Below are 11,856 nucleotides of genomic sequence, written 5' to 3'. Positions count from 1 at the left end.
TAACTGCAAATTGTCCATCTAAAAGAACTATGATGGTAAAACGGGGGGTTGTTGTGAGTGACCATAGTTCCCAAGCCTCAAGGTCTAGGTCCCCTACCTCTTCAAGAAGCCAAAGTGAGGATGCATATGAGTTACCTTGTGAAAGAGATTTGTTAGTAGTAAGGCGCATGCTTGGACAAGTTCAAAAACCTTTTGATGAAAGTCAAAGGGAAAATATTTTTCATACAAGGTGCCTTATTAATGACAAATTATGTTCCTTAATTGTAGATGAGGGTAGTTGCACCAATGTGGCAAGTATAAAAGTGGTGGAAAAACTTGGGTTACCCACCATCTCTCATGCAAAGCCCTACAAGCTCCACTGGCTTAGTAAAGAGGGTGAAATCATGGTTAATAAACAAGTCCTCATAACTTTTGCTATAGGAAAGTATCAAGATGAGGTTTCATGTGATGTTGTGCCAATGGAAGCAACACATATTCTTTTGGGAAGACCTTGGCGATATGATAGACAAGTTCTACATGATGGCCTAACCAACAAAATGTCTTTTAACTTCCAAAGGCACAAAGTTATCTTAAAACCCCTCTCTCCCAAAGAAGTTCATGAGGACCAAATAAAAATTAAAAACAAAAGAAAAAATGAAAAAGATAAAGAAAGAAAAGATAAATCGGGTCACAATATATCACCTTACACTGCAAAAACAATCATGTTGACCCGTGTCGGACTACAAACTGCACCTCCAAGGCATTCTTCTTCCTCGTCTTTTTCATTACCTAATAAATCTAAATACTTGACATCTTGGACAAAGAGGTTTTGGGATGAAATTCAAACACCTTCTAAAGGTTATCACCTTCGAAGAGGATTTTCATCAAAAGTCCTTTCATCCCCAAATATTCTTTCCCAACATGACTTGTATGTAGAACTTCCCCTTTTGAACTTTGCAAGCTTAAGGAACATAAGTTTACTTCACATACCACACCTTGCAATATCTTATATGTGAACAAACTAACTATGTTATCTGCAGGAGTTCTAAATTCGAGATCGAATTCTCTCCAACTTGGGGGCTGATGACTCTCTACGGCAAGTGCACCGCGTTTGTCAGAAATAATAATTGTCCCTAAGGACGGATATCAATCCCACAAGGAAGAGTTCTTATTGAGTACAATATTCGCTAAATATAAAAACAAAACAATAAAAAGAGTTTGAAGTGATTATGTTTACACTGATCAATAAGAAAACAAACAAAGAATTAGTTGCTTCAATTGGAAAAATAGGGATTAGGTTTCATCTCTCTCACTCTCATGTATTTTGATTAGCATGTTAATATTAAGTTCTTTGATTGAAATTGATGCCCGTAGAAAATTCATTTATATTGATCTCTCGCATATAAAATTCTTACAAATATTTCCTAAATATCGATCTCTCGCATACTTATAAAAACAACTTTGAAATCACACTCAGACGTTAATGACAATTAACATTTCAAGTCTATCTCTAACACTCAAATATGCTAAATATTGATGTTTAGGTCTGAACCCTAAAAACACCTCTCGGTCAGATTTAAGATTCTCAATTTGTCACGGAAAGTTAAAAGTAAAACAACAATACCAATAATCAATCAAGAACCGAATATTAATATATAAAATATCACCTCAATACATAAGAGTTTGAACAGACTACTCCCAATCCCAAAGGGTAGAATTAGCCACGCATACTTCTAGCACCTTCCATTCTCCCAGTTGGGTTACAATTCACTCTATGGTGTTTTCCTCTATATCTGACACACTAGGGTTGAGCCTCTAGCCCCTATTTATCCTAGTTTTCTAGGATTAGGTCGCTTCCTGTATCTTTCTTTGCATCTATTTCCATTATGGGACCTTCCAGCTTTCTCTTTTTGCTCAAATTATTCTCCTTTACTCCAAATCTTCAATTCTCCCTAAAAATCTGCAATTGACACCAAATTTGGGAATAAAATGTTCTTATTCAAATAAAGCTCATAAAAAATGTAAAAAGGTATAAATTCATAAATGAAGGATTATTTTATATGTAAATTAGCAATAAATCCTCATAAGTGTCTATATTTTAATATGAAATATTACTGAAATTAGACACTTATCAGAGGGCATGATGCATTCCAAGAAGCCAAGAAGATGATGATCAAGGACTCAAGAGACAAATCACACTGTGAGCAGTCATCTCAACAGTCAAACCAAAGCCCCACCAAATATAAGAAGGACCTCACAAGAAGAAGAATTGGGCATAGGCCAGAACATCAACTGTTCTTTCTTCTGGTCTTTTTAAAAATAAAAACATGTTGTAAATAATTTGAGCTCACTTTACGGGTCCAAATAGAAAAATAGGTTCTTTTAGCATAATATGGAGGGTGTGGTTATCATTTTAACTTGTGCCTAGCCCTTTAGGAAGGAAGGTTGCCCTACCTTCTAGAAACCTAGCCAAAGGGGTGGTTTTGACCTTAGTTAATCCCCTTGGCCGTCCCTCTCTTTTCCCTTTCCACCCTTGCTCAACTTGCCCATCAAGGCACCCTTTCCTATAAATAGGGTGTCTTGCCTCATTATTGGTACATTGAATTTTGAAATAGAAAGGAAATTCTGCACAAATTGTGAGTGAGACTTGTGTGCTCTCTTCATTGGTCTTATCTTATGAGAGTGAGACCTCTTCAAATGGTGGCACTAGTACAATATTCTTCAATAACGACACCCTTCAAAGACGGTTTGGTGACAACCATCGTTAAAAACGACGCGGTGGCAATCCTGTAATTTTTTTCAATTTTTTTAGACTTTTAACGATGGTTCGCGCCAAAACCGTCATTAAAAGCATACGGTAAAGATACAACGACGGTTCGCGCCAAGAACCGTCGTTAAAAGCTGCGTTTCTATAACGGTTCTTCCAGATTTTTAGACTCTCACATTCTCACAAACCTTACATTCTTTCTCACAAATCGTGCCTCCGCAACCCTTACTACCGCCAGACTACCAAGTTCCATCGCCGACCGACCCTGCCGCCGACGCTGTCCCGCCCGCGCGACCCCGCACCGCCGACCGTGCGCCCCCCTACCGCGACCGTCACCCCCTGGCGTCCGCGTGCGCCCACGACCGTCGCCCCCATCCGCGCGACCCCACGCCCACGACTGCCGCCCGCATTCGCCATACTCGTTGGCGCCTAGACGACCGTCGTTCCGCACCTACCGTCCACCGACCAGTGACCTCCGTGCCGCGCCACCGTACCCTCCGACCGCGATCGCCGGCTGTACTAAGGTTAGTATATTTTTATATATTATTAACTATATTTTAAAAGTATTTTTTTTATAGTTAGCTACTGATTCTATATATTAAACGAACTGATTCTGACTCCGAAGGTGTCCGACCTTCGGCAATTTTGATTTAATTTTCAATGATTATATATTGTTTTGAGATATTGAGTGCACTGATTTTGAGTCCGGAGGTATCCGACCTTCGACAATTTTGATTTAGTTTTTATTAGTTATATATTGTTTTGACATATTGAACGCACTGGTTCTGAGTCTGGAGGTGTCCGACCTTCGGCAATTTTGATTTATTTTTTAATGATTACTTATTGAACACATTGGTTCTAAGTCTACACTGGTTCTTAGTTTAACAGTTCTATGGATCGGAGTTGGATTAATACACCACGAATAAGTGATACTTACGAAAATGGGGTGGAAGAATTCATACACTTCGCAGAACATAATGCCGTTAGTTATAAGAATGGAGTAAGGATAAGGTGCCCTTGTGTCAATTTTTTAAATGGAAGGATATTGAGTGTTTCTGAAATTAGAGAACATCTTTTGTGTGATGGATTTTTGAAAAGTTATACAACATGGATGTGGCATAGTGAATTGTTAGACTTGCCAAGTGTGCACGGAGGTTCCGAGGAAGTTCATTTCTCAATGGATGATAGAATAGAAGACATGATTCGTGATATGTGATCAGAATCTTTTGCTAATGCAGTTTTCGAAAATATGTCTAATGATGCAGAGACTCCTTTGTATACTGGTTCAACTAATTTCACACGATTATCAGCAGTGTTAAGGTTGATGAATTTGAAGGCAATGAATGGATGGACCGACAAAAGTTTTACAGAATTGCTTCAATTACTTAAGGACATGCTTCCAGAAGGAAATACCTTGCCCAATCAAAATTATGAGGCAAAAAAATACTTTGTCCAATGGGTATGGAATATAGAAAAATACATTCATGTCCTAACGATTGTATTTTATACATAAATGAGTATGAAGATTTAACAAGATGTCCCAGGTGTGGTTTGTCACGTTATAAGGTTAAAGTTGGTCAGAATGATGAAATTGATGAATTCACAAAGGAAGGTCCTCCTGCTAAGGTTGTTTGGTATCTTCCAATAATTCCAAGGCTTAAGCGTTTGTTTGCAAATGCAGATGACGCTAAAAACCTTAGGTGGCATGCAGATAATAGAAAATGTGATGGACTACTTCGTTATCCTGCTGATTCTTTGCAGTGGAAGAATATTGATAAAGAATTTCCTGTATTTGGAAAATAATCAAGAAACTTAAGACTTGGATTGGCAACTGATGGAATGAATCCCTTTGGAAACTTAAGTAGTAATCATAGTTCATGGCTCGTTTTGTTAGTGATTTACAACTCACCTCCTGCTTTGTGTATGAAGCGCAAATACATGATGCTATCTATGATGATCTCTGGTCCAAATCAACCTGGAAATGACATAGATGTTTATCTTAATCCACTGGTTGAAGATTTGAAGTTATTGTGGAATGAAGGGGTTGATGTGTTTGACGCGTTTAAGAATGAATCTTTCCGATTGCATGCAATGTTGTTTTGTACTATCAATGACTTCCCTGCATATGGGAACTTGTCAGCTTATAGTGTGAAAGGTCATAGAGCATGTCCAATATGTCAAGACAAGACATCTTATGAGCAGTTGAAACACAGAAGAAAAACCGTGTATCTTGGGCATCATGGATTTCTAAAGAAATATCATTTGTATCGTAGATTGAAAAAAGCTTTTGACGGATACCAAGAACATGACATTTGTCCGACACCCTTAAGTGGTGTTGAAATTTATGAAAAAATAAAAAATGTTAATGTGACTTTTGGAATAATGAAGAAGAAGCCAACTGTGAGTGAAATATGGAAGAAGAGATCAATCTTTTTTTTATCTTCCGTATTGGTGTAAGTTAGATGTCAGACACTGTCTAGATGTAATGCACGTAGAAAAGAATGTGTGTGACAGTCTAATAGGAACACTTCTGAACATTAAAGGCAAAACAAAGGATGGTGTGAATGCACGTCTGGATTTGATTGAGATGAATATACGAGAGGAATTGGCACCGAGAAAAGTTGGTAAACGTACATACTTGCCTACAGCGTGTTACATTTTGTCAAATAAAGAGAAAACAAGTTTTTGTGAATGTCTTAAAGGTGTTAAGGTACCACAAGGCTACTCTTCAAATGTGAAGAGTCTTGTATCTATGAATGATTTGAAACTAATTGGCTTAAAGTCACATGATTGTCACGTTCTAATGCAACAATTACTACCGGTGGCTATTCGTGGAATCTTGCCAAAAAATGTTAGGCATACAATCGCTCCACTGTGCTCATTTTTCAATTCCATATGTAGTAAAGAGATTAACTCTCAGAAGTGGGATGAACTTGAAGAAGAAATAATTGTTATCTTGTGTCAACTCGAGATGTTTTTTCCTCCATCTTTTTTGATATTATGGTACACTTGGTTGTTCATCTTGTAAGAGAAATCAGATTGTGTGGGCCAGTTTATATGCGATGGATGTATCCAGTTGAAAGATACATGAAGATTTTGAAGGGATATGTGAAGAATCAATGTCGTCTGGAAGCTTCCATTATTGAAAGATACATTTCAGAAGAATCTATTGAGTTTTGTTCCGAGTACATGTGAAAAGCCAAATGTATAGGAGTTCCTGAAAAAGGTTGGCACTCTCGTAGATTCATAAGTAGATCTTCAAAAGGTGTACATGTCATAAGCAAATCTAGAGAAGAGGTTCTGCAAGCACACTTGTATATCTTAAATCACATTGATGAGGTGTTACCATACTTAGATACACACAAAGACATTGTCAATTATAAAAATCCAAGACAATCAGAAAAATGGGTGTTAATTGAGCATAACAAAACTTTCATGTCATGGTTTAAACAACAAATAATGAATGATCCATCAGCATCTGAAACATTAACATGGCTTGCAAATGGTCTCAAATTTGATGTTTTATGTTGTTCTCGCTATGAAGTAAATGGTTGTTTGTTTTACACAAAGTCTCGAGATGATAGGAGTACAATGCAAAATAGCGAAGTCACCTTAGAGGCATAGTCTATGCAGTTTTCAACTACAAAGGATCAAAATCCTGTTGTGGGATCAATGTCTTATTATGGTGTCATAGTAGAGATTTGGGAAGTTAATTATACCAAGTTTACTGTACTTGTTTTCAAATGCAAGTGGGTTGACAATAAGATTGGTGTCAAAGTTGATGAATCAAGAATGACTTTGGTTGACTTTCGAAAGATAGGTTATCATGACGAACCATTCATAATGGCACATCAAGCTTACCAAGTTTTCTATATCCAAGATCCTACGTCTGACCACTGGTTTGTTGTGCTACATGGAAAAAAACAGCATAATGACCTAGAAGATACAAACAACGACATTTGTGAGATTGAATCACTTACAAGAACGACCATCAATAAAGAGTACGAGGATGTTGCTGATCTTGTACATGCAACTCGAAATGATCATGACGAAGGAATATGTATGTGTATGTGCATGTGCTTCATGTTTAGTTTTACAATATATAATTTTAATTATATTTCATATTCTTGATGCTTATCATATTCTTGATAACAGGAACATGGCAGATGATAAAGTTTCTCGTTCAAAAACTGGTAGATGACCTACTAGATTAAAGAATATGTTTAAAAAGATAAATAAAGATGACAAAATACCTTTGTCTATTGATATCCACACTGGTGTGGCCACTGGGCAACATGCAAAGAAATATAGGAGTTATCTCGGAGTACTGTCTCGTGAAAGGATCTTTATCTTAACTGAGTCCTGGGATCACGTGACTGACCACGAGAAAAACATGATTTGGCAAGATATTCTGGTATGTAATTGTTTTTACTTTGTTCAATCTAAAGTTCTTTTATATTTTGTTCTTGTTTATGAACTAATTCTTTCAAATAATGTAGACGCATTACAATATCCTGAATGTGGAAACCTTGAAAGCGAAGGTTCTTTCTGATGTGGGTGTCAAATTTCGTCAGTTCAAATCAAAATTGACAACAGATTATATATATGGTAAAAGGAATGAAGAAAATCCTTGTACAAAATATGCATCCCTTGATGAAGAAACTTGGCAGCAATTTGTGAGATTCGACAAACTGAAAAATGGCAGGTTAATATCACTTTTATATTTGAATATAGTTTATATTAACGTATTATTAAATTTTGAATGTTATGATAGGAGGTTTGGAACAAAGAAAAAGTCAGTCAGGCACATAATGATACCCCACACTTATTGTCCCGTGGTGGTTATAAGTTGTTAGAGCAAAAGATGTTTGAAGAAAAGATTAAAGCACGTTCTACTTCCATTGAGGAAATGAATAGTGTAGATTCTTTGAGGCCTCCATCCCCACCACCCCGACATGAGATGTGGAAGGGTGCTCGTATAAACCCATTAGGGACATGGAGTTCTAAGTCTACAGAAGAAACAGTTGAACGAATTGTAAGAAATATGTTTTCTATGTGTTATTTTAAATTCAATGTGTTGAAGTTTGACAATTTCTTTTCACTTGTTTTTTGGATTCTCTTGCTAAGCAATCAACACAGCGGACTTTTAATCCATGTGGTCGCAATGATATTCTTAATGTTGCTCTCGGACGACCTAAGCACCCTGGACGTGTTCGTGTAGCTGGATATGGGGTTGGGATTCGCTCATACTTTGGACCTTCATCACATAGCAAGGAACAATCGTTCAATCAACCTAGCTAAGAGTATTTACTACAATTACGTGAACAGTTAAAGGCTGAGGTAACTCAAGAGTTTAAAGAAAGCTTCATGGAGGAGTTTAATGTGCGAATGGAAATGGAGTTCAAAACGCGGTGGGATGGTTTATGACTCTCTCAGCAACCACCTATTATGGTAGAAGATGAACCAGTTCCGCCTCCTATTAAGAAAGTCAACACTAAAGGCAGTTGTTCGGCGGTTGATCTATCGAGGGATGACTTTGGCTCAACTAGCCAATGCGAGTTATATGTTGAGTGTAATTCTTTGACCCGATTCGTTGCCTTGGGTAAGTGTTATGAAGGGGTCAAAATGTTACACAATGTGTCTCTTCCTTCTAATTTCATGAAGTTCACGGTGGAGAAGGTCTTTTATGGTGATCTTGCAGCTCCTGTGTCGACATCAGAAGTCACAATTGTAGCAGAGGCATTACATACTTTCGTTGCCTGGCCTAGACATCTCGTCAGACCTATAGACTCTATGGTATATCTTTGCACTAATACTAATAGAATTATATATTAGATATATTACATTCTAACTAATTTAAGTATTTGTTTGTTTGTTGATGAGTAGCAGGAACCTAAGACAAAATTGCCTCTGCGAAAGAAGAAAATATTCTCCATTGATGATCTTGTGACGGCATTGGTGGAAGTTGCTACAGAATTAGATACAACCGTCTTAGAGGTTCCATGGGATGTCAATGTTTTTGGAAGACATAGTAATCTACCGTTGTATGTTCACATGTCTGATTTGTTGGACCTTGCAGCCAGAGATCAAGAGATTAACGTAAAAATTATGCAATTATGGATTATGTAAGTTCAAATATTAAAATCTTTATACTTTTAATTTATTAAATATATTAGTACTAACTTATTGAAATTTAGGTATCTTTTTGGATTATGCTTTGATGAGGGGAAACACAATATATATGGGTTTTTAGACCCTCAAATCACTCAATCAATTGGAAACAAGAAGTCAGAAACACAAACATACATCACCACTGCCTTAAAGAATGGTGGAAAACACATTTATTTTGCTCCGTACATCCATGAGTAAGTTCTTATTTATTAAATAAGTTTTAATAAATTATTAAAATAAGAGAAACTAATTAACTGATTTGTTATACAGGCGTCATTGGCAACTATTGATCATATCTGTTCAAGATCATACCCCTACATGGTTTTGCTCCTTGCATAAAAACCTCCTACCTATTTTAAAAACATTATAGATAGGTACGACAATTTCATTTAACATTTATTATTACTTATATATTATATAATGTTATGTATTCTAACATGAAATCTTATTATTTTAGTGTTTACTCTGGATATAATATGTTGTGAGGGAGGAGAACTTCAAATGCACAAAAACTCACTTGGATGTACCTTAAGGGATTTAAAGTATATTTGTTCACTTAATTTAATGTTTTTCACTCATTCATTTAATACATTTATTTTCACATGCAGTCCAACATGCAACCTGGAAATTATGAGTGCGATTATTATGTTATGCAGTGGATGTTGACTATTTTGCAAGCTGAAATTAAGAAAGGTTGGGATCAGGTAATACCTCAATACAATAAACACTTTAAAATTTGAGATTTATTATTCATGCACTAATTCAAAAAATTTCAAATGTCCCAATTGTTCAACGACCAACACCCGCTAGATTTAGAAGCATTGGAGTATGTGAGAACAACATAGTCAAAGTATTTCGTAACCCTGTATAACACTCTAGTATAGATAAATCATTACAATGACAAATTTTGTCATATATTAGCAAAACTTTTTTGTATAATGTTATAATTTGTTGTATGTAATTTTTATATTTAAATTATGATTTTAAATGTTTTTATTTTTTGGAATTGAAAATTTTATGCAGGTTTGAGATTTATTAAAAAACAATTTTTTTAATCATTACATATAACGACGATTCCACTTGGAACCGTCTTTAAAAGGCATACTTACAATGACGGTTCCTCTGGGAAGCGTCTTTAAAAGTCCCTTAAATTTTTCAAAATAAAATTACTAGTGACCTTTAACTACGGTTTCTACAACCGTCGTTATAGGTCTTAGTTTTAACGACGGCTCCAGAACCGTTGTGAAAAACCCCCACCTTTTAACGACACCCGTAATAACGATGGGTTTGGAACCGTCTTTAAATGTTGATTTCAACCGTCGTTAATCTACCTTTTTGTACTGGTGTGACACTCATCACTTATCTTGGAGATCCCACACGCTCGAAGTGGCGTGTTCCTCCATTCCAATATCCATAACCTTTTCCTATCCTTCATCCTTTTCATTCCCTTTTCCATTTTGCCATCTATCTTGTGTTTGTGTTATTGTTTTGCTTCATTTTCCACTCGATCTCCTTTATCTTTATTGTTTCCTTGTTATGTCTTTCAATTCCGCAGCACATCATCATTATCAACATATTGTGTGCTTTTTCTTTTGCCTTTAGAAGTGAACCTTCACACTTACTTAACCACTTGGTTAAGTTCGTGTCCAGTGAGAATCTTCTCTGGGTGGGTTTCACCCCTTAATTGTTAAAATTCAAATCATAAACAAAGTGTCACCATTAAAATGGACAACTCTAAAATCAACTCACATCACAGTGGCTCGCCGAGGCTAGTGGAGGAGGAGTCATCGCGGCTCATGCAGAGGCGTGGTAGAGCAGGAGCGGTGCTCATGGTGGCTCGCGCAGAGGAGGCTTGTCGTGGCTCACACACGGAGGAAGCTCTGGCGGTGGAGGTAGTGCTCTCAATGGTTGCGCGCGACAAAGGAGGAAGCATGCCTGGTTGTTCGTCAATGGTTGCACGGAGGAAGCACTCGCGACTCTCGATGTGGTTGCTCAGAGGTCACGACACTCGCAGTTGTGTGGAATAGGGGCTCAAGCAGAGCAGGAAGCGTGCACAACATGGAGGCACGGGCGCTTGATGCTGCTGGGTCGGGATATTACTGCCAAGTGAGGACACCACCGAGGAAGGAGGCTGCCGCCAAAGGTTCTGTAAGTGTGTGAGTGTAGAGCATAGGAGAATAAATTCACACGCTACCTGATTGTTATCAAACTCCCTTTCAATGATGGTTCGTCTCAATTGTGGTGGTATGTTTCTCAAAATGTACTTTAACGACGGTTTGTCTTAAAATGATCGTAGTATATCTCTCAAAAATCAACGGTTTCAACCACAATTATTAAAAGTTTAAAAATTTACAAAAATGGCAACGCCTTTTGTTTCTCGATAGTTTTTGTAATAAATGTAATTATTTGGGCTCGTGGATTCTGAATTGATATTCGCCCCTCATACTTTTACTCCTCTTCCAATTAAGGTGCACATGGAAGAACTTAGTATTTTTATCTATTTTTTCGGACATCTCATTCTAGTCTTTTTGTTTACTCAAAGATTATACCAGATTTTATGTTGTAATAAACCCTTTCCCCTTCATTTTCAACCTAAAAAGAGTATATTTTAAAAATCGACAGTCAATCAATAAAAAAACTGGTAAATCAATTCTCTAATAAATTAAATTAAACAACACAGCCAAGTTACACTAATGAATCGGTATAAAACTGGGTGAACGCATAAAAATCAATGGAACTTTTTAGGGTCGGTTTAAGCCAGCCAATAAATTATCACCGAATGTAAGGAAAAGACAAGGGCGATTTTTAAATTAAAGAGAAAATCTGACTAAATCTAATTATAAAATAAATAATTAAGTTAATCTGATAAGAACTAGAAAATATGATTAATTTAGAAAAACTTATAGCAGGAAAAACATTATTTAAAAAGACGACAACAA

General features: G+C 36.6%; 1 long non-coding RNA gene across 1 annotated transcript; it reads right to left on the bottom strand.

Annotated features, from left to right (window-relative positions):
* Positions 1–1,609: 1,609 nt before the first annotated feature.
* LOC137813680 (uncharacterized) lies at positions 1,610–11,432 on the bottom strand. The gene is made up of 2 exons (XR_011081478.1): positions 10,667–11,432; positions 1,610–1,939 (listed from the first exon to the last, which is right to left on the bottom strand). It is a non-coding gene; the product is annotated as an uncharacterized lncRNA (long non-coding RNA).
* Between the last annotated feature and the right edge of the window lie 424 nt (positions 11,433–11,856).

Source organism: Phaseolus vulgaris, chromosome 1, assembly GCF_000499845.2.
Source record: "Phaseolus vulgaris cultivar G19833 chromosome 1, P. vulgaris v2.0, whole genome shotgun sequence".
In the NCBI taxonomy this organism is placed as follows: Eukaryota; Viridiplantae; Streptophyta; class Magnoliopsida; order Fabales; family Fabaceae; genus Phaseolus; species Phaseolus vulgaris.
The sequence above is the reverse complement of the archived record's forward strand: the minus strand, read 5'-3'. Positions and strand labels throughout refer to the sequence as shown.